Source organism: Panthera pardus, unplaced genomic scaffold (assembly GCF_024362965.1).
Source record: "Panthera pardus isolate Hobbes unplaced genomic scaffold, ASM2436296v1 HiC_scaffold_16, whole genome shotgun sequence".
Lineage (NCBI taxonomy): Eukaryota > Metazoa > Chordata > Mammalia > Carnivora > Felidae > Panthera > Panthera pardus.
Genome location: NW_026526721.1, coordinates 26,827,221 through 26,854,699, shown reverse-complemented (window position 1 = coordinate 26,854,699; position 27,479 = coordinate 26,827,221). Strand labels below are relative to the sequence as shown.

The window sequence follows — 27,479 nt, the reverse complement described above, 5'->3', positions numbered from 1 at the left end:
AAAAAAAAGTTTCTCCTTGCAATGAGAACTTTTAGGATTTACTCTCTCTGAACAACTTTGTTCTATATCCTACAGAAGCCACACTGTTTCTTTTTGCCTTTCTATCTTTTACTTTTTTTTTTCAACTTCTGATCTAAATAAATTCGAATGTTTCAAGTCATTTGCTCATACAGTTTCCTCTTTTAAAGATTCTCAGGGCATGCAAAAGGAAGCATTATTTCTCACTGAAATTATGAAGAAATGTAAACAAAACATGATAGTTATCCAATTTTCTACTTTGTCCCAAGCTCCACATTTTAACAGTTAAACTTGTGTTTGTATCGCTTGATACCCTGAGCAGGGGAAATATAGATGGAAAGACAGTGATGAGGAATTCCTAAATGGGAGCAGTTAGCAGCTTTGAAATGTAGAAGATGTTCAAGAAGAGAAGGAAATGAAACTGAATCATGAGACAGTAGATGATTCCAGAAAAGTTATTTTGCTGAGAGGGCAGCAAACTATAGCCCACGGGCTAAATCCAGGACCTGTTTTTGTAGGCTATTTGCTAAGAATGATTTTTATATTTATGCGTGTTTGAAAAAGCAGGCAAACACATTTTGTATGTGAAAATTGATGAATTAAAACTTTGTTGCCCATAAATAAAGTTTATTGGAACACTGCCACACTCTTTCATTTATGCATCGTCTAGGACTATTTTCATACGGCATTTAGCGGGAGGAGTAATTGCAACAAAGAGCATATGACCAGCAGCACCTAAAACATTTCTTACCCAGCCCTTTACAGAAGAGTCTGTCATCCCCCTGATTGAGAACATTTCCCCAAGCTAATTTTTCCTAGCCAATCAAATCACTGTTCATTGACTAGCACTCTGGGATTTCAAGTCTAAACAAACCAATAAGCAACTAGGACATTCAGATCTTTCCAGGAGAGTTTTCTTTACAGTAACACAAAGAGCAGTGCACACCACCAGTAAAAGCAGTTGCCTTGGTGTATTTGTTACTTAAAAACCAAAAAAAAAAGATATATCATGTGTAGTTTACCCAGTTCTCTCCAGTGATAACACCTTAAAAACTATAGTGTAATATCACAACTTAGATACTGACATGGATCCATTCAAGATCCAGAATATTTCCATCATCATAAGGATTCTTCATGTTGACCCCCTTTTTTTATCAGACAACCTAGATTTTATTTTTATTTTTTTTTCAATATATGAAATTTATTGTCAAATTGGTTTCCATACAACACCCAGTGCTCATCCCATAAGGTGCCCTCCTCAATACCCATCACCCACCCTCCCCTCCCTCCCACCCCCCATCAACCCTCAGTTTTTTCTCAGTTTTTAAGAGTCTCTTATGCTTTGGCTCTCTCCGACTCTAACCTCTTTTTTTTTTTTTCCTTCCCCTGACCACACCCACTTCTGTCTTGTGCCTGACCCCGCCTTAACAACCCTTAAACACTAATCCATTTTCATTTCGATAATTTTATCATTTCAAGAATTTAGAATGTAGTCATGTAGAATATAACCTTTGGGGGTTGGCTTTTTTGCACTCAGCATAATTTCTCTTGAAATCATCCAGGTTGTTGACTATATCAATACTTGGCTCCTCTTTATTGCTGAGTAGTATCCCATCCCATGGATATACCATAGTTTGTTTGACAGCTTGTCAGTGTGAGGGCATCTGGGTTGTTTCCAGTTTGGAGCTCTTGTGAAAAGAGTTGTAAATATTTGTGTGCAGGTTTTTGCATGAATATACATTTTCATTTCTTTGGGATAGGTGCCCAAGAGCCAAATTACTGGGTCGTATGGTAAGCATATGTCTACTTTTTAAAAGAAAATGACCAACTGTGTTCCAGAGTTGCTGTACCATTTTACACTCTCATCAACAGTAATATCAGTGACCCAATATCCTCACCAACGTTGGTGTGGTCACTATTTTGCTTTTTGTTTTTGCTCTTCTAATAGGAGTGTAGTGATATCTCATGGTTTTAATTTGCATTTACCTGATGGCTACTGATGTTCAGCATCTTCCAGTGTGCTTCTTTGCCATCTGTATATGCTCTTGGATGCAATGTCTTTTTTTTTATCTTTTTCCCATTTTCTCCATTTGGATTATTTGAATTTTTTTTTTTTTTTTTTTTTTTTACTGTTGAGATGTGAGAGTACTTTGCATTATCTAGATACTTTGCATTGTCTAGATACTGGTCCTTTCAAATGTGGTCTGAAAATATTTTCTTCCAATCGGTAACTGGTCTTTTTATCTATATATTATCTATCTACTTAATTTTATTAATAGAATTTACTATAGAGCAAAGTTTTTTTTTAATTTTTACAAAGACCAGTGTATTAGGTTTTATGGATTGTGATTTTGGTGTCAATTCTGGGAACATTTTAGCTAGCCTCAGATCCCAAAAATTTTGTTCTAGGTTATTAACGAAAAGTTCTATGCTTGACATTTAAGCCTGCAACCCATTCTGAGTTAATTTTTTTATAAGATGTATAAATTTTGTGTAGATGTAAGTCAAAGCTCTCTCTCTCTCTCTCTCTCTCTCCCTCTTCTTCTCCTTCTCCCTCTTCCTCTCTCCCTATTTTTGTGCTTGTGGATGATCAATTACTCCAATACCATTTGTTGAAAAACTACCTTTCCTCCATTGTATTGGTTTTGTGTCATTATTAAAAGTCAGTTGGGCATATATGTGTGGGTCTATTTCTAAATTCCATGTTTTGTTTCATTGACCTGCCTATACGTCTGCCAATACCACACAGTCTTGATTACAATCAAATAGTAACCTATTGTTGTATTTACTATAATAATATCCTATTATATAGATATATAATATTAATGTAATATTAGTATATTAAATGATATACTGTTGTAAAATAAGTCTTGAAATTAGACAATTCATCCCAACATATTTTTTAACAAAATTGGTTTAGCTATGCTAGTTTCTTCTATGTGAAGTTTAGAATAATTTTATATATATCTACAAAAAGTTTCTCTGAATTTTGTTGAGAATTTTGTTAAACCTTTGTATCTATTTGGGAAGAATTGACATCTTTAATATGCTGAGACTTGGCAGTCCATGAATATGATATGTCTTTCCAGGTCTCTTGGGTTTCTTTCTTTTTTTCTTTAAGTTCTTTTTTTTTTTTTTTTTTTTTTTTTGACATAGCTCATAGGCATGTGAGAATATGAGCAGCTGAAGGGAAGAGAAAGAGGGAGAGAGAGAATCCCAAGCAGACTCTGTGCTGTCAGTGCAGAACCCATGGGGGCTTGATCTCACAAACCATGAGATCATGACCTGAGCCGAAATCAAGAATTGGTTACTTAACCGACTGAGCCATGCAGGCGCCCCAGATCTCTCAGGTTTCTTCCATCAGCATTTTATAGTTTTCAGCATACAAGTTCTGTACATTTTGTTAGATCTATACCCAAGTATTTAAATTTTGAGCGATTTTAATAATGCTGTGTTTATATTTCTACATTTTATTTCCTTTTTATTTTATTTTCTTTTTGCCTTATTTACACCAGCTAGATTAGAACTCAAAGCACTAAATCGAACAGATGGTAATAGTGAACATCCTTGCTTTATTGATGATCTTGGGGGATAGCATTTAGTTTTTCACCATGAAGTAGAATACTAACTATAGTGGGGTTTTTTTATATAGGAGATCTTTGTCAGATTGAGGAAGTTTCCCTCTATTCCTGGTTGTCGGAGAGTTTCAATCATGAATGGGTGCTGAATTTTTCTGCATCTATTTGTATCATCATGTTATTTTTCTTCTTTAGCCATTAATATGGTGAATACGTTGTTTGATTTCAGAATATTGGAACAGATTTACATCTGTGGAATAACCTTCAAGTGGTCATGGTATATAATTCTTTTTACATATTGCTGAGTTGTATTTGCTAGTATAGTATGAAGGATTTTAAGTCTATGTTTGTTAGGGATATTGGTCTATGTGTTTCTCTTTTTCTACTATGTTGGCTGGGTTTAGTATCAGGATGACATTAGAGTCATAAAATAAATTGGAAATTTTCCCCTCTTGGATTTTTTAAAAACAATTGTATTGAATATGTGTTAAATCATCTTTAAATATTGGTTAGAATTATCCAACAAAACCATCTGGGCCTGGAGTTTTCTTTTTGAGACAAGTTTTAAATTATAAATTTGATTTCCTTAATAGTTAAATGGTTATTCATTTTGGGTGAGTTGGGGGTAATTTGTATTTTTGAAGAATTGGTCCACTTCATCTGAGTCATCTAAGTTCTGTGTTTAGTGTTTGTAGTTTTCCAGTATTGTCTTTACGTGTCTGTAGTGATATACCAGTTTCATTCCTGATTGGCAATTTGTGTCTTCTCTCTTTTTTATTTGTCAGGAATCCTGGAGCCTTGCCAAGAAGTTTATTGATCTTTTCAAAGAACCAACTCATAGCCTCATTGATTTTCTCTATTGTTTTTCTATTTTTAATTTCGTTTATTTGTGCTCTTATCCTTATCCTTAGTAGTACTGGTGGTAGTAGTAGTAGTATTTTGCCTTAGATTGATTTTACTCTTCTTGTTCTTGGTTGTTGAGGTTGGAGTTTGGATTATTCATTTGAGACTTTTCTCTTCTAATGTATGCAATTAGTGCTATCAATTTCCCTCTGAGCACTGCTATAGCTGTGTCCTGCAAGTTTTACTATGTTCTATTTTCATTTTCATTTACTCCAGTGTTTTTTTTCCTTGAGACTTCCTCTTTGACCTACGGATTATTTAGAAGTGTGTTGATTAGTTTCCAAGTGTTTAGAGATTTTCCTATTATCTGTCTACTACTGTTTTCTGGTTTGATTCTATTTTGGTCAGAAAACATTGTATGATTTCACTTGTTTTTAATTTGTTGATAATTACTTTATGGACCAGGATATGGCCTATGTTGGAATATATTTATGGGCACTTGAAAAGAATGTGTATTCCTCTTTTGTTGGGTGTACATTCTAGAAATATCGTTTAGATCCTGTTTGTTGATGATATTAAGTTCCTATATGCTTGCTAATTCTCTGTTAGTTCTGTCCATTGTTGAGAGGTACGTTGAGTTTACAGTTGTAATCATGGATTTGTCTATTTTTCTTTCTATTTTACCACTTTTACTCCACATATTTTGTAGCTCTTTTGTGTATGTGCATTCAAGATTGTTATGTTGTTTTGTTGGATATTCTTTGTTATCATTTTATGATGTTTATTTCTGTCTCTGGTAATTTTTTATTGAAGTTCTTTTACTTGATATTAATGTTGCTACTCCTGCTTTATTTAATTAATGTTTGCATAAAACAGATATAATATATCTATGTATAGGTATAACATATAACATAAACACATAACACACATACATGTTTTACCATGTTTTTACTTTCAACCTGTGTATATCATTGTATTTGAATTGAGTTTCTTTTGGACAGTATATAATTCAGCCATCTTTTTAAAAATCCACTAAGCATATCTCTGCCACTTAATTGGTATATTCAGACAATTTACATTCAATTTAATTTTTGATATGTTATAGCGTAAGCACACCAGTTTCTTCTTTGTTTTTTTCTTCTTTGTTTCTCATATCTCCTGTCTTCCTGTGGGTTTTTGAAACAATTTTTAGAATTTTTAGAATTTTGACTTACCTAGTATTTTTCAGTGTATTTCTTTATGTAGTTTTTAGAGAGGCTGTTTTATGTATTAGATCATATATACATTACTTATCACAGTGTACAATGGGTGTATATTTTACTAGTTCTAGTGAAATCAGAAACCTTACCTCCCTTTTTGTACTTGTGTCCATACCCATTTATAATTGTCTTAAATATTTCCTCTACATACACTTAGAACCACATTAGACATTGTTAAATTTTTGTTTCCACCATCAAACATAATTTAGAAAACCTCAGAGAATGAAAGTCTATTGTTTTTACTCATAAATTTGTTATTGAATTCTTTATTCCTTTCTAAAAGTCCAAGGTTCTTTTATCATCTCCTTTCTATTTAGACAACTTCCTTTGCTATTATTTTAATGTGGGTCTACTGTTGAAAAATTATATTATTTTTCCTTCATCTGATAATGTCCTGATTTCCTCTTCATTCCTAAAAGATATTTTCCATGGATATAGGGTTCTGGACTGACAGCCCTTTTTCTCAGCCTTTAAAAATATTGTATCCCTTCCTCTGGCCTCCATGGTTTCTGATGAGAAATTTACTTGTCAGAATTGTTTTTCCTCTGAAGGTAAGGTTATGTTTTTCTCTTGCTGCTTTCAAGATTTTTTCTTTGTCTTTAGTTTTCAGAAGTTTGACTGTGATATGTTTTGGTGTGGATTTCTTTGCTTTTTTCCTTGCTTGTGGTGTGTTCATACTCTTAAATCTGCATGCCTTTTGCTAACTTTTGGGAGTTTTGGGCCATTTTTAGCATATTTTATGCCTTACCCTCTTTCTCCTCTCTTTTTGGGACTCCAATGGCACAAATGTTTTTTCTTTTAGTATAGTTCCACAGTTTCCTAAGTCTCTGTTTACTTTTTTAAAGTATATTTTCTCTGTCTGGTTCAGATTGGATAATTTTTATTGTTCTCTCTTCTTATTCACTGGTTCTTTCCTTTGCTCCCTGCATTTTTTTTTTATTTATCGTAGTTACCATGTTTTTCAGTTCTAAAATTCCCATCTGGTTATTCTAGAAAGCTTCTATGTCTTTGCTAACACTTTTAATTTTTTTTGTTGTTCCAGCCACGTTCATAATTTCTCACTGAAGCATTTTCATGATGGCTACTTTAAAATCTTTGTGAGATAATTCTAATATCTCTATTATCTTGGTGTTCACAAGTATTGATGTCTTTTTACATTTAGTTTGAGATGTTTCTTTTTTTTTAATGTTTATTTATTTTTGAGGGAGAGAGAGACAGAGACAGAAACAGGGCATGAGGCGGGGAGGGGCAGAGAGAGAGGGAGACACAGAATCCAAAGCAGACTCCAGGCTCTGAGCTGTCAGCACAGAGTCCGATCCAGGGCTTGAACTCACGAACCGTGGGGTCATGACCTGAGCTGAAGTTGGAGGCTTAACCAACTGAGCCACCCAGGTGCCCCCCCCCTTTTTTTTTAAATTTTTTTAATGTTTATTTAGAGATGTTTCTGCTTCATTGTATGACAGATTATTTTCAGTTTTATATTATTATTTAATTATATTATTACTATTATTTAAACTTTTGATTTTATCTAGATTCCTCTGACACTACTCCAGCAGAGAAAGGGGGTACACTTGTCATTGAAGGTATAGATGGAAGTCCAGGTCTCTCCCTCCTGGCTAGCATTGACTCCTGAGTGGGAGGGCTCTGTGTTACTGCTGGGTGGTGGTGAGCGTTCCTATTCCCCACTAGGCATCCATTGATACTTTATTAGCTAGGAGTAATGGGAGTGCTTTGTTACTGCTCCCGTGATGGCCTTTGCTGGTACCTTACAGGTTGGGGAATTGTAGGGTTGGGCAGTTTCTAATGTCCCAACTCTCCACTTGGCCTTCTCTGTCCAACACAACCTTAGTAGGGGAGAGAAGAGTGCCTCATTATTACTGAGTTGCAGTGGAAGTCCAGGATCCCTATCTGGAGTCTACTGATGATAATACATCAGGTTAGAGACTTTGTTATCCGCTGACAGGGACAAAAGTCCCAATCCCAATTCCCTACTCAGACTTCCTTACACCACCCTAGGATTGGGGAGAGGAGGTTAGGATGCTTTGTTCTAGCCTAACAAGGGTCAGTAGGAGGCTCCTCATTGGGCCTTTGCAGGTTAGGGATGGCTGCGTGTGTGGTGTCTGACTGGAGCAAAGTGGTATTGTCCCAGTGCTTTCTGTCTTTCTGTGCTGCTGCTTTCTTGGTTCTTTGGCTACAGAGAACAGGCTTTTGTTGGGGGCTTCTCTGGTCTGCACCAGTTGGTGTCTCTGGGTTGTCAGCTTCTTCAGCTTTAAGTTTGGATATTTGAGGCAAAACTAAAATCCAAGGAATTAACCACGATGTTGTTCCTTGGGTCCTGAGGTCCCTAGCTGTTCTGTCTTCTTCTCTTCATCTTTCAGAGTCTCCTTACATTTGTCTTACGTATGATGTCCAGAGTTTTTTCGTTGTACCTAGCAGAAGGATTAGGAAAAACTATCTACTACATCTTCCTGGAAGTGAATTTCACCTGTTTCTTTCTTTTTTTTCTTTTTTATATATTTTTTTAATTGGGAAGGCAGCATATTCAATTTTCACAGTAGTTTCTTTAAGGAACTTAAACATAATGATTAAAAACTGACTAATAAATTTTCTATTAAAAAAGAGAAAACTTGAAACAACACATCTCTATCTGTAATGTACTTTTCAATACCCATTTCACTTTTACTTTCCAATTTCTGCTAGTTTGTTTCTTGATTCCTTTATCACCAATAAAGTCTCCTTTAGCATTTATTAAGACACTTACATTTAGAAGTGAGCTTTTCTCTCTGAATGACTCCCGTATGGGCGGGGGAGGGGGGGTGGGCAGGTTCATTTGATTCATTGCTATTACCCTGTGCCTGTCACAAGGCCAACCCACATTCTAGTACTTAATAAATACCTGCTGAATAAGTGAATGAGAACTGAAAATCTAAATTTTTCTTTCTGTAAGAGCTTATCTACTTGATTCTTGCTATGCTGAAGCATGAGACATAGGTGTCTGTCGCCCATGCTTGATTTCCACCAGGCACTCCAAGCATGTGCTTAGGGCATTAGCAAAATTTGCCCAGAATTTTGCAACCTAGAAGAAAGCAATTTTAATTTCAGCACATGTGTCAGTTTTGTTTTATGGTTTAGAATTGTTTGTATTTTGAATTACAAATGGGGAAGATGCCAGAATGGTTCCCGTGTGTGTATGTGTGTGTGTGTGTGTGTGTGTGTGTGTGTATGTGTGTGTGTGCATGTGCTCATGTGTGCACATGTGCATATTCCCTCCTATCATTTCAAAAGAAAGTGACCCAAAGAACATGGCATTAAAAAGACCTAGACTATTTTTAGGGTCTGTTTCCTAGATCCCTGAATCTTTTTTTTTTTTTTTTTGATGATGACGATGATTGATTTTTAGTTAAATCGTGGTTTGATTATCTTTAAACCTTTGCCATGTAATGTGTGTTGTGTGGCTGTATATCCATAGAGGAGGGATAATGTTAGCCCATCGTTTGGTAAAGTCCTGCAAATAATTTTTTTGCAAGCATAATTATACTTTAGATAAAGATCTCCCATTACCGAACCATTTTTTTTAATGGAGGAGAAGAACATGATTCTTTTTAGTACTACTGAGTATGTTTGGTTTAAATACTAATAATGCTTGTTTTCCCGCCTGGCTTTAGATTCTGCTTAAGGAAATGGTGAAAGATTTAATTCACTGTACTTTTGTTAGAAAGTCTGGAAATGTTCCTCCATGGGAACTTTGGTCGCCTGCTAGAATGGAAATTCATTGGGGAGGGGGAACCATTTCATTTTATTGCCTGAGAGGTGTTGATAACATTCCCTACATCTTTCAAAGGCATCTTTCATGCCAAACAGGCAAACTGTAGCTAGCGAAGGAACAGAAAGAGCACTACTTACATGAGTCATTCTCAGCAAACCAGCACAGCAGCTGTGCTAGGTACTGATGAGGATTACCACAGAACCCAGTTGCAAGGTTTTGTGTGGTTGAAGAGACAACTAGCTCTCTCTGGGGACCACTTTGAAGGAGATTGAAGCAATAATGCATCCCTACTGTTGCTAGTGGATTTTGTGGCCATGTAGTACAAAATGTGTGCCAGATAAAATCAGAAAGTAATAGAAAGCAAGAAGAATCACACAGATTTTAAATCTTAATGTGAGAGACTAAAACAAATGTCCTGAGCTTGTTGCATGTATTAGTAAGGAGTAGGAGACAGAGGATGGGATGCCTTTAACTCAGAACACTTGCAGGGCTTCCGTCTTTTCATTTGAGAACCATTTGGGTGTGTTGTGAAATAAAGTTGCAGAGTAGGCATGTTCAGACCTTTATTTGCTACAGTTAGTAGGAAAGACTCCCCCCCCCCCCCCACCACCTTAAATAAAAGAAGCCAGAGTTTTCTGTGCAAACTGAAACAGGCGTTGCAAGAATCAGATTCACTTTGGACGAGTCTTCACATTCCAAGTCCTCGTTGCATCAGGCAGCACAATTCCATCTCTGGTTGATGGGCAGAAAAAGTGGGCAGCTTGCCAGGTAGACGTTTCCATGACTCCCAGCCCCCAAAGGTGATGCGTTTTTCAGCTAATTCAATGAAGAGTGGGCTGAACTTTGGGTCTAAACGAGACAATAGCTGCCTTCGCAGTATCAGCAGAATGGTTTGATGGGAATGCACTCTACATTTGGCAGAGAATCATGTGACCTTACGACTGAGATTTTGTGATGGTGCCAACGGAGACTTGGAAAGCAGCAACCGTCCTGACTTTTTTCTTCTTTTCTAGCGTGGCTCAGAAAATGGTGGATCTTAATACTTGACTTTAGCCAGACTCAGCAAGCGACTGAGCTTTGAAGCACAACTTCGCCTTTATTCTGGGTTTTTGGCAGGCCACCAGGAGGCTGTCCCTTTCACGCCTGATAAATTCTGCTGCTTATCTCTAAATAGGAAAAAAAAAAAGAAAGAAAAATATAAACAGAATATTGAGGCATAACAAGTGAATCTTAAAATTGTATGTGCTTTTTGTTTTTTGGCTTTTCTTACTGCTGATTTTTTTTAATGTTAATACCCTTTCTGCTTGCTGAAGAATCCAAGTACTTTTTTTTTTTTTTTTTTTTTTGGTTTATAATGAACAGGCATTTGAACAGGGCAAACAGGACGGCCGCAGCAGTGAGCATGAGATCATTGCAGCAGAGTAGCAAACTGGCACCCTGCCTTCTCACCCTTTTGGTTCAGGAGACAAACGTGTGCAATCCTCATTTCTAAAGTCAGCTCAGCCTGGAAGGATTCCTGGTCTCTCCCACCTTCTACCATTCTGCTGCCAGGGACAGCAAGGATTGGTGCAGCTTCTGCGCAGTGCTTTGTGCCTGGAATACCGAGAAGGAAGAAAAAGAAGACAAGCACCCTGGTCCTTTTTTTCCAAGAAATAACAGGAGCCCTGAAGAAAAAAAAAATCTGAGTTTGTCCTACTTCATGCAACAGTGCTGAAAAAAAATGAGACGCTCCTGCTCAAAAACAAAAACAAAAACAAACAAACAAAAATCCAAACCAAAACAAACCAAAAAAAAGCAAACATTGGCTTGTATACCTACAGAGACATCGGGCTTTGTAAAGCAGCTTTGTAAGGCAACATAACCAAATGAGCCTTCCTTATTTTTATTATTTCAAAAAATATGGCATAATTAGCAATATATTGCACTTGGTGAAATCGCACCTTTCATATCAGGTATAACTTTTTTTGTTGTTTCTTTTTAAGCCTACTCTTATATAAAAGGGGAACCTTGAACTTTCAATGTACTCTTATTTAGCTCATCACCCACTTTACTCTTATTAACTTTTTCCTTTTGCTGTCTTGCTCTAATCCTGATTAGAATAGAAACTTAAGTAAAAATAGAAAAATGTCTATGGAAAGGACGGTACATGTTTTTACTTTTGTTATACATCGAAGTTTGGAAAGACATTAATATGTTATCTATGCTTTTCATGTACAGTATTAGTTTTTGCTATCTAAGAAAAGTGAGCGTTTAGTCCTAGCTGTTTAAAGAAACTAAAGCTTTCGTTTGCTGTGACTCATAATTTGAAATGTGGAAGAAGAAACTTTTTGAACTTCTAAAAAAAAAGGGTCATATTAGAAGATACATTAAACTACTGACAAATAAAATTAGTTTGGGGGAAGTTATATTTAAACTATTTACCAGGATTTCAGTATAACCGAAATAGAGACGTAAAGATCATGTTCTCAGTTGCTAAGTAAAAAAGAAGCTTGTTTCACAATAATACTCTCTTTTAAAATATATTTTAAAAGAAGCATTTGTCTTAGGGCAGTTCCAGAGAGCGCTGGAAATATCCATTAAGTATTTTAGTGGAAAAAGTACATACAAACTTGTTTTAAGTTTAAAGCAATGATTGGCTCAGTAGATAAATGCATTGCATTCTAATTATTTTGTCTATTTGTACAAGTAAATTGCTAAGCAATTTAAGCATTTCATAACAAAACCCAGTTTTGCCTGGTTCAGTGGGAAAGGATTAGCAGATGTATTCCACCTATTTTAATTTTGATTAAAACTGTTTCTAAACATGTTCAAAAATTGCTAAAAAGAGAAAGTGCTTCTTAAAAATACAGCGTATATGAATGAAGACTATGATTTGCATATTAAGAATTGGTGCTATAATATTTTCCACGAAAAGAATAAACTTTAAGCAAACTGTTGTGCTTTTAAAATCATATTTTATCATATTGAAAATATGTAGGGTAAACAAAGAGAAAATATTATAGAACTGATGCATTCTACCTTCTTTTTTGTTATTCCATGAAGAATTATGGGAAATTGCAATTACCCTATATACTGATAATATTCAAATAAAACGTTTTATTAAGTTTATCGGTCATTGTTCACTAATTATTTAAAAAATAGCCCTTGCTCCTTCATGCTGCCTCAGCTAATGGAGCATCAACTTTCACAGGCTTAATTAACATTTATAAACCTGTTTTCATGTTTCAAGATCCTTTAGTTGAAAAACATTATTTTAAATGTTATTTTTAGGAGCCATTAATCTCTACACTCTTAATTATCTTATTAAGCTCCATGCCAAATCCAAATCTCTTTTCAGCTTTCACTAGTTCATTGTGCAAAACCTAGTCGCTTCTTTAACAGCCATGCCTCCTTTCACTTTCAAAACTGTTACTGTGAAAACAACACCAACCAAAATGAACGCATAAATGCAAACTATGAAACCACATTATATGTCATATGAGTAGCCTTGGGTGGGGCTCTGTGAGTCTTCCAAGCCTTTAAAAAAAAATACTTTAAAAGGTTTTGCCCATTTTGACATTGTGTTTTGTTCTCGACCGTCTACCTTCATTCCCACCATCCAGCCAGATGATTCTCCTAGACAGCAGTTGTCTGATATTTCTCCTTTTGTGGTTGTTTTAGGGAAAAACTTAAAATGGATATGAGAAGTGAAGAAAGTGATCATAGGAGAAAATCATCTCAGGTAAAAACAAAAAGCAAAAGAGCAATTAATATTTAATATTTTTAAAGAAAAAAATAAAACAATTTTGACTGTGTTTAGTGATAAGAATTCGTTTCATATTCTCTATGGCTCTAGCTGTTGGAATTTTCATTGATGGCTTGAGAATTTATACTGTTACCTACCTTTGTGAAAAATTTTATGTCTGAGTTTGTGATCAGTGTGCAGTTTGAGTCCCTTTGAATTCTGTATCTATATACCCATTCATGTAGCTATACATCCATTCATAGAACGGTTGAATAGAAAGTAATTTAGAAAAAGAAAATATATATTTTTTTCATTTGTCATACCATATAAAAGGAAGTGAAATCTGGGGGGAGGGAATAAAGTTGTGCTGTTTTCAAAAAATGATCTACTAAGATAATGAAACCAAAATATACATTCTTATAGTTATGATAAAACCCAAAACAAATGTTGCTTTTTATTTCACATCTAAATTTATTAATATATGTTGAGACATTTTTACTATAATTAAATGCATGATTGTTGATTTTTTACTGTGGTTTTTAATAAAGTATGGCAATAATTAGAAAACAAATAATGGCAAAAATTATGTAGACCAAATCATCTATTTAAAGTTTAAAAAACACATTTCATTTATTTCAAAACATGCAAAAACACTAAGTAATTTTTATGTAGTGTTACTATTTTTCACAATGAAGATATAATTTAGAAATGCTAAATATTGTGGATATGAGTGATACGATTAATGATTGTACAACTTACAATTTTGTTGCTGTTGAGCTTAAAATCTTTAAAAAAACGTGAGTGTGGCTGGCTTTAGGTTTATTCTTTGTGTGTTTGCTTATTGTCTGGTGGTTTAAAATTTTTTTAGTGACGATTTCTTTTTTCCCAACCTGTTGACCAGGTAAGAGTTGTATGTAGCTATATAGTATGTTTAAGAATATCTTTTTTTGAAAAATAAATTTAAGTATATTGTGTTGAAGAGGCAAGATATATTCTCTTTTATGCAATAGATCTGGAGTATAAATTTTAGTAGTAGTAACATTGCTAGTAGTAATAATGCTTGTTAGTATGTCATTAATTTTGGTTTTCTGATAATAGTTTATCCAAATATAGTTCATTTCAGTTTTATTCCAACTATAGACACATATGTATACATTTAATACTTTTCAATAACTTCCTGCATTCTCTGCCTAGTCAACAGAATCTTACTTGTTTTATGAGAAAGTTATAATGTTACCCATTCCTTAAAACCACTAACCGAGGTTTTATAAAAGAGTTAAAACAAGCAGAGTCTGACTCTTACACAATTAGCTTAATAGTTAATTTGGTCTTAATTATAGGCTGGTAGTACTACATTCATGCCTCACAATTACATAATTCATACATGCATGTATATATCCTTTTTTTCTTTTAAAACTCGTCATTAATTAGAACAGTCCAAATACAAAATATTCACTATTAAAACAAAAGTTATCTGTGAAAAATATTTCAATATACTAGTCTTTAAATTCTCATGTGTAGAAACCTGTATTTAGTGTAGGATATTTATGAAGGCCTTTAACTGGGAATATGTATACTAAAAGCATTTTAGCATTTAAAATATTTATACTAAAAGATCGATATGATTATTTTCATTTAATTTCATCAGATATTTACAACAAATTCTGCATTAATAGGGAGCCCAAGTGAGATGTTGCCCATTGGCATAAACCCGTAGATCCGATCTTGTGGTGAAGTGGACTGCACAAGCTCGCTTCTATGGGTCTTTGTCAGTGTGGTAATCTAACAAAATGTTATAGACAAATGCCGTTAAATAAATTTTAGTCAAGCTCCTGTTAAATTTCAGTTGATTACTTTTGAAGAATTTATATTTTTCTTTGTTTCTCATGTATATATTAACCCTCATCTGTCTTTAGAGGCAGGCTTCAATTGTTGAACACTAGGAAGGGTTTATAACATAGCCATTTAAGTTTGAATCCAAGTATAGTAAATTACTTAAGAAACTTGAATCTTTATAGCAGGGTTTGAAACATGGTCTGAATAGATCCTGTTCAGATACTTAAGTTCACATTATAGTGGTTAGTATACCTCATCGACTTCAATAAGGAAATTAAAGGTTATAACTGGGATTTATGTATTACTATTGAGCTGTTTTCTCTTGAAAAATGAAGTTGAATGCTATTTCTTTTTAATATTATTAATTACTGGGAGAACTATGCCAGGAGAGATGTCAGAGGACATTTTGTATGACCTGTGCTGGAAATCCAAGAGGTTAGGATAGTCCTAGGAGACACATATTAAGTTCATTGGTGAAATGTTAGCGTATTATATCTACATCCTTGCCAAGCCCTTAGGTGTATGGCCGCCATATTTGGAGGAGCTGACTGAAGATATGATAAGGAGTTTGAAGCAACATTGGAAGCTGTGTGCATCCGGGTTGAGGTAGTAGGTTGTATGGTTTAGAGTTACACCCTGGGAGTTAACTGTACAACCTTCTAGCTTTCCTTGGAGCACACTTGAGCCATCGAGGAATCCTTCACCACTTTAATCTGATCAAGCCAATTTCTGTGCAAGAAGGTAATGTGTCATGAGTATTTTGGATAATTAATTTGAGGCTTTATTACATTAAAATGATCTTTTCATCCCTAAATACTAGATTATTCCATTTGAATCTTCTTATAAAAATTGGCAAGATGGTATTTCTAATAGGTTGTTACTTTATGAGCGAACATTTTTAGGAACTGGTGAGCAGTGACTTAAACTGCATTGATATTGCAACTCTTCAGTCACAGATTCACAAAATTTGACTCTTAATTTTGCAAAGGGATCATTGGTCTCTCTTTCTATTCTATTGGCTACTTAGACACTACAGTAAAACAAAACCAAAAATAAAAAAACAAGTCTGCTGGTATCAATGATCTAATAGCACGTTGTCTGAGTCTTTCTTATGACACATCACTTTCTCCCTTATATTATGGTTATCTATGTGCTTGTTTATTTTTTTCCCAGTATATACTAGACTGTAAGCCCCTTGAGGGCAAAGTCCATGCCTTATTTTTCATTGTATCCCCTACAGTGGTTTACACATAAGATCTAAATATTTATTGGATGAATGAATGGAGTATAAGATCTCACCCTGTGATGAGTTTCTACTGAATATTTGAATGAATTACAAAAATAGTCACAAATTTGAGTATTGTGTGTTGGTCCTGAAATTTACCTAAATTTAATTCCCACACTGCTCTGCATCAGTTAATATACTTGCTTTTTTTTTTTTTTTACTGTGTTGAGTGTGCCCATTCATCCTAGACATACAATTTAAAATTTAGAATTACTCTTTCCCTGGAATAAAAATAGAGCAGATTCATTTTTATTAATAATTTCATTATAGTTTATAACCCTAAATTTAGATTGTGTGTATTTCGTTTGAATTTTTAAATTCCTTGATTTCTAGATAAATAGTTTTTCTTTCAGCATCAATTTTACAAATCAGCTTTTTGTGTTTTGTATACTTCCCTTGTATTCTACCTTTTATTTTTGTACAGCTACATCTGTTGAATAAACCAGAAACAGCAATATAATAAGTATGTAAGAAATTAATAATAAGTATATGAAGTATAATAGAGGATTAGATCACACTTTTGTTTGAAGGGAAGGTACCTGTAATATTCTGTCTGTACAAAGCAAATGAGTCTCTTTGGAGTCCATTAAACTGTCATAAATTTTAGTGGCAATTAATGGTGTAACTTATATAGAGAAACTAGTTTATATAGATCATCTTTCAGTCACAGAATTAAATAGTTGTAGATATTGGAACCTTAAACTCTATGTATGAAACATTGAATACATTAGAAAAGATTTTTAGATATAAATATGTTAAGAACCCTAAGATACTGGCAATGTGGTGATAAGCTTCCTATAGAACACTCTGGCATCCAGAATATCTCAGAATCTAGAATTTGCCAACAGTGGTGAAGAAGGAACTTTTGAATCACCAAAGGAAGAACACATGAGCCTTAGAAAGCTGAATACCAATAATTTCAAGCAAAGTTATTTGAGTAGTACGCAGAGGTTAAATACTAGTATTCTTAAGGCTCCTGGATGGCTCAGTAGGTTGAGCATCTGACTCTTGATTTTAGCGCAGGTCATGATCCCAGGGTTGTGAGATTGAGCCCCACTCAGCATGGAGCCTGCTTAAGATTCTCTCCCTCTCCCTTTGTCCCTCTCCCCCCCCCCCAATAAATAAATAAATACTAGTAGTTGCTAAGAAGGAAGAGTCTTTTTAAGGACCAATCAAAAGATAGTGAGCAAGAGGCAGGAGACATAGACAAGAGAGTGAGAAAGAGACAGAGGAAATGAAGAGATGAGAAGGAAAGTACTCCTACCAAAGAAAAACAACGTTGTGCCTAATGGTAGCAGTTCTACACAAAAGTGTAAGAAGTAGACAACTGAGTGGTAAACAATTACATCTTTGTAAATAGTGTAGCCCTTGAGAGCCTAGAGTTCCTTTTTCACACACGTGTGTGTGTGTGTGTGTGTGTGTGTGTGTGTGTGTGTGTGTGTGTATCCCAACACTCTTGTGTATAGCTTTGAAGACCAAGTCAGCATCTTTGACGGGCCAAATAGAATACTATTGCCCAGAAATGCCTGTTTCCACGTGTTGCAACAGAGTTAAGTGTATCACAGAAGTCAACTGTGGTGTACAGTGATAATCTTCTGAAAATACCATGTCAAATGCATAGAATTGTGGTCTCTTATCTACCTTATCTAAAGTGAACTGTTATCATGAGAGAATAGTTTAAAACTTACAATGACATAGCTGTGATCAAAAGTGTTAGTCATACAGAAGTCATAATAATTCTGAAAGGCAGAGGATATGATTAGCATAAATGAAGAAAATAAAAACTCTTCTTTCGGGTGAGAATACTACATGGGGATGCTTTCACTAGTGATTAATTATGAATTTGCTCTTCCAACTATGGAGGTTATTTATCTTACTTTAGTTTTATAAAAAAATTATGGATGACAAATACACAGATTGATAAGATTATTTCAAAGAAGCCAAGATTCAGGACCACTGCTGGTATCAAATATCTAGGAATAGTTCAATTATGCCCAATAAACCATGGGGAAATATTGTACATTTAGAGAGTTAGAATTCAGTGAGGGAACAACTGTGTAGATTGAATAATTCCTGTAAGAATTTGAAGTGGTCAAGTTTTACTATGTAGCAAGATTTCCATATTTAGTAACAAAAGAAGTATGAAAATTCAGGAAACCATTAAATATCGGCAAATTTCACTTAACCACTGTCACTCTTGATATTTTGAGACTTTTTGTTCAGAGTAGCTGATTTTGTTTAGATGCTTTGTGGAATGAGGCAGGAGGAGTTGGAACTGGAAGCATGGAATCAGGGAGGGAGAAAGGAAGGAAAAGGAAAACCAACTGCAAATCAGTCAATTGGACCATGCTAGAAAAGTCTAATTTAGTTTATAACACCAGTTCATGTTAATACTCTTATATTACTTGTTATTATTAGTTCAGTGAACTATGAGGGAATCAGATAAATTACTTGGCAGTTGAACTGAGCCTTTTTGAAAACAATCCAGAAGTCCATGAACTATGCTATTAGAATAAATGAGTCTCTTTCTGTAAATAATTATTCTGTTTCTCTTATTCCCTATTATCAAGTGCTGACTCATGAGCATAGGTGATTCCCTAAGATTCCCCAAAAGATGTGATATGAAATTCTGCCACCCTGAACCTTACTTTGTACCCATGCCTGGATTCTCTTCCACCGAATGTAGGAATAATTCTTGAAGTCACTAATTATATCCTCTGCCTTTCAGAATTATTATGACTTCTGCATGACTCACATTGATCTTGGGGAGCACTGATACCTCCCTAAAAGACCTGTAAGGATTGCCTATGAAAGACCATGAGGTGAAGGATCTGACATACCGAGAGAGCATTCTTCTCTTACTTGTTTACTAATTGCTACCATCCACTACCATTTCCAAACAAACCTGCTCCATGTTAACATCATGTTCTTCAAGATTAGTGGATATCACTTCTTCATCCCCAAGTCCTTACTCTTTCTCTAAGGACTTTCTCAATTTCAAATTCTGATAGCCATTGAAACTTTTTTTTCCTACAGAGCTTTTTCTAACTTCCATTGGCAGTAAGTCCAAGTGTCCAAGGGGACTGTGACTTACTAGCACTGTATATACTTGTTTTTGAATTGTTGGATTGGGTTGAACTGTAGATCATTTATAGGCAATGGTGAGAAACTATACACACCTTAAAATAAACTATGCTTCAGCAGTAAAGTCCTATGTTATCTGAGATATTTCTAGACTCTTCAGAATATATCATTATGGGATAAGGGGTTTTTTTTAAACACAGTCTATGATGTTCAGTTAAGCCTGTGATATACGATTTGAAGGTGATTTATGAAATTAGTTACTCTCTATTATTTATACTAAACCTAAGCCCCTTGTGTACAGAAATAGCTGTCTTTTCCAAACTCACAACTCCCTACCCTAGTGCTCTGCATACATGATGAAATCTTTGGTGAATGAACAAAACATTTTTAAGTGAAACAAAAACATTATGTGATACATTAGGGTAATTCTATATTTAAGTATACTTCTTCAAGATTTTAAAGTTTAGAATTTAAGAGAAATTAGAAATATCATATTTAACTTTGGAGAAGTCTACTGGAGGGTAGTTCTTGATTTTTAAGTTGGCATTGTCTTGTGTGTGCCTTCATTTGTGACTTCTTTCTACTCCATGTGGAATGTGTGAGTTAAATAAACTACCCATGTCTCTCTCCTGTCTCTGATCCCTCTTAAATCCTATTCTGTTTCTCTTCATTCTGGACTCCTGGAACTCTTACTTGACCCTAATCATATTCAACCTCGTTTTTCCCATTACATTTTGTAGGTTTAGGTATGATCAGTGACGTTAGTTTGTAAGCTGTATAATTCATGCATTACATTTACTTAGTAAGAACTTAAGTAGTACTTGATTGAAATTAAAAATTAAATCTACATTTATAAGTGGTAAGAACCTTAGAGATCAATAACCCATTTTCCAGATAATGAAACTGAATGTTCAATGATTTTTGTCAGAACCAATCCACTAGTAATGGACACAGCCTAAATTTTTATCTAGGTCAATGATCTATGCAAGAAGATGTATTTTATGTATGCTATCAATATATTTTTAGGTAGTATCATTAAACAAATTGTAATTGATTGAAATAAGATGATAAAGTTTTATTTTTAAAAGACTACAAATAACACAATAATTTATCTGCACACTCAAATATGATAGATATAATTAATATCATTTAAAATGAACTCTGTATCCGTTTCATTTTTTCTTTTCAAGTAGAAATGCACTCTTACTATGGAGGCATAGAGAAAATTTTATCTACTTTCTAGTCCACTATGGTAATTCCCCTCCTTCTAGAACCCTTCTCTAGGGGAGAGGAGTATGGCCTAGCAGTTAGTGATATATCCTAAGTAAAAAGGGAAGAAATTGTGAATTGGTTAACCTGTTAGCATTATGTTTCTTGGAAGAATGAAAGTTAATATGAAATGGTAGCCATAACTAAGCTCACCTTCAGAGTTCAATTGCTTGTATCCTCCCCAAGATATACAAGATAGCATTATGTAAAACACTTTTACCAGGGATCATGCACTTGAATAGCTTCAGGGTCTAGGCAATATAGTAAGCCAGACTTGAAGACAAGAGGAAGTAACAGGGACTGTGGTAGACCAAAGATACAGTCACTCTCAAGGTATTTCAAAATGACTTCATCAGTCATTTGGCTCCCAAGGGCAGCCATTTTTCCATCTCCTACATGAAAATATCACACAGTAAAGCAAAATTGCAATAAATCTTCTCCTTTAATAAACCTAGAAACATCTTTTCTTACAGTTGACCTAGATAATTGGGAGTATCTATGATACTCTATGCCGATGCTATTATTTCAAATAGAGATGTCTGATCCATGATAGTCTAAATATTTCCTTGAATTTAATGGACTAATGGAAAATATTTACTGATCAAGCAACAACTATCAATTGCAATATTTGTTTGATGCTGTTTTAATGAAAGGAAGGTAGTAGTAGTGATTGTAGTAGTCCCAGTAGTACTATGTAGTTTTAGGTTTCCCTTTGTCTCTGAATCTCAATGTGCAAAAAAATGAAATCCTTATACTTTTTATTTCCCAAATAACTGATACTGTAAATAGATGGATAGATAACCTTTTGAAGTCAGAAAAAAATCAAAAGGTTAAATAGAGTGAACACAATTAAAGTTCAAGGGTTTTCATCTCCGTATAATATCTTAGATTAGGGCAACTGAGTAGAGCTCAAGAATAAAGTAACTGGTGGTGTTGTTAATTGTATTTTATTGTGTGATAATTAAAAGACCAGTTATGCATACATCTGGAATTAGATCAGGTTCCTGTCCATAAATTTTTCAATATAATTTAATCCAATGAACTTAAATGTGCCAAATAGAAATGACACAACCAATTATGAAAACACTGAGTTTGTAGTAATGAAGAAGACTCATGTTTGCAGTGTTGCTGTGTGTAGTAGAAACCTTCCTATTAAATACAATTAGGATTAGCCGTTGATACCATGAAGATTTTTGAGAAATGGATCTTAAAAACTAACACATACATACAATACACATTTTGTTTAAATTTGAAAGCTTGATTGTATATTTGCCAGTATTTTTACACAAGCCAAGAACTACTCTTGAGTTTGGTTGCTGATTACAGATCTTAGTCATGTTTTTTTTTTGTTTTTTGTTTTTGTAAATCCCTTAATGCATCATCTATGATTTCTAATTTCTGTTGTTGCTCAGACGTCTTTAAGCGCACATCTAATGCCAAGAAATCTAACAGCAGAATACTACTTTCTTTATGATTGTTTCCAATCTTTTAACATTGTCTTACCTACATCCAACTCTCTAGCATTTTTTAAAATATGATCATATTTTATAAAGTCTTTCCAAAATGTTAAGGTTTATAAAACCCTTCATTCTTTTCTCACTCATCTTTAAATTGGTTTATATACTATTTAAATAAATGATACAATTTCACATTAACCTAACTGGCATAAACTGATTTGGGAACAAACATAACAGATTTCTGGCAAGCGTACAAATCACTTGATGAGAGCAGAAATACTTGAGTGCTCTAGAACTTTCTGAGGTGATGGAAATGTTCTCTACATTGTCCAAAACAGTAACCATTAGCCAAGTGAGGCTGTTGTGCACTTGAAAGATGTCTAATGTGACTGAAGAAGTGAATTTAAGTTTAGTTAATTAAAATTTAAATAGCTACATGTGGATAGTAGCTAATGTATTGGACAGTGCAGTTCTGGAAAGGATCACACTTGCATTTAGCATGCTGGAGCATCTGTTGAAAATGTCAGCTAATCTGTGAAGTGGTAAGTGATTACAAGTATTTCCTCGGTAGCTGAATTAATATTTAGGGGAAGAATAACTTGGGAAACTCTAATTGATTTGGATTTCATTTTTGTTTTATTGTTTTTTATTTGTTTATTTTGTTCCTATTTGGGTATAGATTTAATTTGATGGGATTTTTAAAATTTATGCAAAAAAAGGCCGCCAAAACATTTGAAACTACAGAGGTTTGCAACTCTTTCTGAAGCATTCAGTCAACACAAACCTAATTAGAAAGCAAATGGCATTATTGCAGTAGCAAAACAAAAACAAAAATGTGTTCTTACTTTAGGATCATGGATACATAAGAGACATAGAATGAACTTGTTGAGTCTCTGGGGTCTTTGAAAAAATGTATAATACTTTAAAGGTATGTAGGTGTGTTTATTTTTCTGAGGAAGAAGTCCCAGCTCTTCTCAGATTATCCTAGCAGTCCATGATTTCCTGAAAAAGTTAAGAATAACTTCAGGAGGTTGCTGTTTAATGCTTTTTGAGGGACCAGAAATTAATTAAGTAGTAAATACATAGAATTGAAAGCCTTTTTCTTATAAACATCGTAAATCTGTCTTCCTATCCATCCATCCACATACATATTTCAAGTTATATAGTTTATATGTGTAATTAAATATGTAAAATTCTAATTAAACATTGCACAATATATAATTTATATGTATTTTAATTAATATTATATGTATAATTTAATTAATTGGCTAAACCTGTGGAACATAGTTAAGAAAGAGAATAGCATAATTCTTTGGAAGGATTGAATAAAATTAGATGGCTAAAATCACTGTCATATGAAATGTGAATATTCAACTGTGAATTATTGGAAAAATCATAAAAATATAGATTAGACCATCTCTCAGTTTATTATATCAGTGTGTTTGCAAATTTTCTGCTTATGAGTGATTGGGTCCGTTAAAGCAGTATAATTTATGAAACACAGAAAGACTGTCACCAGACCTATACTCAATAAAAGGACATGAAAATATGGGGAAAAGTAGAAAATTGAACTTTATGTGTTTTAAGAAAAATTAAGGTATTTATGTTTTAACGTGTCCCTTTCTGACTAGTATTTTTGTTTAATCCATCAACTACTGGTCCAAACACATCAGGTAGGATGGACTCTACTATAACAGTATTAGTCCTGTTTTTCTTTTTTAATGTTTGTTTTTATTTATGTTGAGAGAGAGAGGGAGAGCAGAAGAGGGGCAGAGAGAGACGGAGAGAGAGAATCCCAAGCAGGTTCTGAGCCGTCAGTGCAGAGCCCCATGTGGGGCTGGAACCCATGAACTGTGAGATCATGGCCTGAGTCAAAACCAAGATTCGGGAGCTCAACCGACTGAGTCACCCAGGCTCCCCTGGGGTTACTCCTCTTTCAGAAGTGAGAAAAAAGTCAGGGGGTTATGTAATGTCCTACAACCACATAAATGGTAAATCCTGGGACTGAAATGCGTCTTACACCAAAGGAGTTGATTTCCACTACTTTGCTGTGATGCCTCCCACAACAGACTCAGCAATTTGAAAGCAGTAGGTATCCACAGTAAAATTTGAAAGTAAGATTTGCTCTACTTCTTCTAAAATGAAAGTACAGCCTCACTTGTTGAGCTGGCCAGCCCTTTTTGTGCTTCCAGAGATTTTCTGGCCCAGTGTTTCTTTCAGTTTAGAGATCCACACAACAAAAGTTCGATGTGCTCTTTTCTGTTTGATTTTTTTCAAACATTGAATAGCATAAGGTTGCCAGACCTACCTAAAAACAGCAAATATATTTATTTCAATGGAAATGTATCAGCTCAGTGTGGTTAAATGTTTATTTAATGGCAAAGAGAAACATTGAACAGCATCTCGCTATTACATAAATGATTACTTCTGTTTTTAAAGTATTTCAAAAATGGGAGTACGATAGGGGCACCTGGGTGTCTCAGTCAGTTAAGCGTCCAACTCTTGGTTTGGGCTCAGGTCGATCTCAAGGTTCGTGGGTTCGTGGGTTCTGTGCTGGCAGTGCAGAGCCTGCTTGGGATTCTCTCTCTCTCTCTCTCTCTCTCTCTCTCTCTCTCTCTCTCTCTCTCTCTCTCCTTGCCCCTCCACCACTTACAGGCTCGCTCGCTCTCTCAAAATAAATAAACTTTAAAAATGGGAGTACAATAAACCTTAAGTATTATTTGAGATTAGCTGATTAATATTTGGGAAGTATCTAACATTGTTCGTTACATAATCTAGGCATTTAAGAAGACCTCCTTTTTCCGTCTCCCTCCGCTAAAAATATTAGCTTGACACTTGCTTATTATTCCCTGACTTTCTCTGAGTTTTAAGACCTCTTAGAACAGTGGTTCTCAAATTTGTATCTCTTGAGGACCCGAAGGGGGAAAGGAATGGAGGGCGGGAAGTGGGTATAATTTGAAAAAGTTCTCAGCATTATTCATATTTTCCATCTGCATAGGCACCCATTCCAATAGGCACCCATTATGCGGTCTGATTTCAGAGGCCTCAGAAAGGTCACCCCTGCCCTGAAATAGCTTGGTTTTTCATTCCACCTTAAACTTACAGCACAGTCATTGACTATTCCCCACTCCCCAGTAATAAAGGAATTGAACTCCGGCCCTAGAGTCAGACACACCTGAATTTATAACAAGTCTTGAGTCAACAACTACTACAAAAACAGAGCTTTTCATCAGTGCTTTACGATCTTCATCTGTAAAGTGAAAATTATGATACCAGTACTGCAAGATTTTTGTGAAGATTAAAAGATTATATGTATATGGCATTTAGCAAGCATGGGACCTGGCAGATAATAGGAGTGGAAAGAATATAATTATTATGACCATCATTGCCTTCTGAAACTGTACAGTGTATTGTTTATTTATTAAAGGTCCCACAAGTCCAGAGCTGTGGAATTTACCTGAGCAGAGCCAACCACAGGAAACACTGGGAGGTGGTTATTTTCTCTAAGACCTCTCCTTAGATTCTTGATCATCCTGGCTTTGCTGCCAAGATTTGTTTTGAATATGTCACATTTCAAATATTCTCATTGTCAGGCATGATAGTGAAGAAGTCTCACCTCTTCCTTCTGAAATTACAGTTCTTCTACATATGCCTGAAGTTAATTCTTTTCCTATTTGTATAATTCATATTTTTGTAAACATAAACAATCCATCACTACTGTGTATATACAAATAAAGTGAAGTGATAATTTGCTTAAGAGCCTTTTCCCATCTGTAAAATAAGAGTAATAATCCCTGCTTGTTGCATTTCTCCAGTGCAAAATGTTGAAAAAGTAAAATATATAATGAAAAAAAGCCTCAGCTTTTTAATACAAATATGAAATTAAGCCATTTAAAATATAAAATTAAATATAAAATATAAAATTAATTTATATATAAAATAAATAAGATTAATTTGTGGGTGTGTATATATACATATGTAAATATATATATATATATATATATATATATATATATATATATATAATAGAAAATTAACTCATTTAAACTTATCTCTAGGAAATTTTATAAATAGACCCCCAGGGTAGGAGAAATATCAAAGTATTCTTAACCTGTTCCTCCCCCAAGAAGAGGATCTCTCTCTCTCTTTCTCCCTCTCTCCCTCTCTCTAAGTCTCTTCAGTACCTCTGTCTTTCTCTTTGTCTCTATTGCTGTGACTCTCTGTGTCCTTCTCTCAGTCTCTTTGGTACCTCTGTCTTTCTGTCTCTCTTACTGTGACTGTCTCTCTCTGTCTCTCTCCTTTTTCTTCCCTTCTCTCTTTTGTGTAGGTAGGCCCTGCTTATATTTTTATTGCTTAATTCTCTGCAAATGTCTGTTTCCATCACTACATATAAATTACTTCTTTTAGTATCTAGCCAAATGCCAAAAGTAAGAACATTATATTCACTAGATAAATGAGTGATTTATTGAATTAATTAAATCAATGAGAGCAGCTAGAAATGTAGACTTTCTAGTTCATATGACACTGGAAGGTATTAACTATAGTATAATTAAAACATTCATTGTTGGCCAATCTTGGTCATCATCTTGTTCAGGTGATGCCATTGGAAGCTAAGTTAGTCCTGTAATTTCGTCCTAACACATTCCTTTCTTATGAAGCCAATCATTTCTGTCTGAGCTAGTGAATACACACCATGCCTGTGCGATAAAAATGATTACATTAAATATTTCTCAACAGAAAACTGGGTGGATCTCTATGTTTCATGATTAAGTTATTTTTGTTTTTTTTAACCTATGGAAACTAAATTCGGTCTTCCATGTTAGTTTAGTGAAAGCATCTTCAGTAATTTTATTGTAACTTATTGTCTTTCTAGGTAATCGACAGCAGGAGTCTTTTTATTTTTTAATATTTTGGTGGGAAAGGAAAGCTTGCTTTATTCGGGAAGCTGGCAACCTGGGATGATGGTTCTCAGAGACCATCTTCTAGATAGGAGGTATCTGCACTGGGTTCAAAAGTTTGTGAAGTTTTGAACTTGATTCTCTTTCCCTCTTTTCGGCAGGCTGAATACAGTTCTTTGTCAGGGTATTGGATAGTTTCCCAAAGCAGGTTTCTTCCAGAGAGGAAGCAACATAAGCATCTAAAGTTCAATTGTGCAAGGCATCTGGGGCCTGACACCCATTAGCCAGGGTTCTGATCCTGTCCCACAAATCTACAGACAGGCCACATCACATTCCTGGGTCCTGGAGGAGGGCCTGAATACCCTCCAAGAAATAGCATCTTTACCTACTTGGCCCTAAGTAGGTGGCAGAGATTTCAGGAGCTGAGATGGTGAACTTGCCCATTTTAAAATGCCGATTATC

The 27,479-nt window shown here is 34.7% G+C and overlaps 1 long non-coding RNA gene across 1 annotated transcript in view; it reads left to right on the top strand.

Moving 5' to 3' along the window:
• The window catches only part of LOC109277838 (uncharacterized), a 380,857-nt gene that overhangs the window by 290,218 nt on the left and 63,160 nt on the right, over positions 1–27,479 (top strand). Inside the window, exon 5 of the long non-coding RNA XR_002085347.2 lies at positions 13,125–13,185. This is a non-coding gene — a long non-coding RNA (uncharacterized LOC109277838). The remainder of the gene's footprint in view (positions 1–13,124; positions 13,186–27,479) is intronic.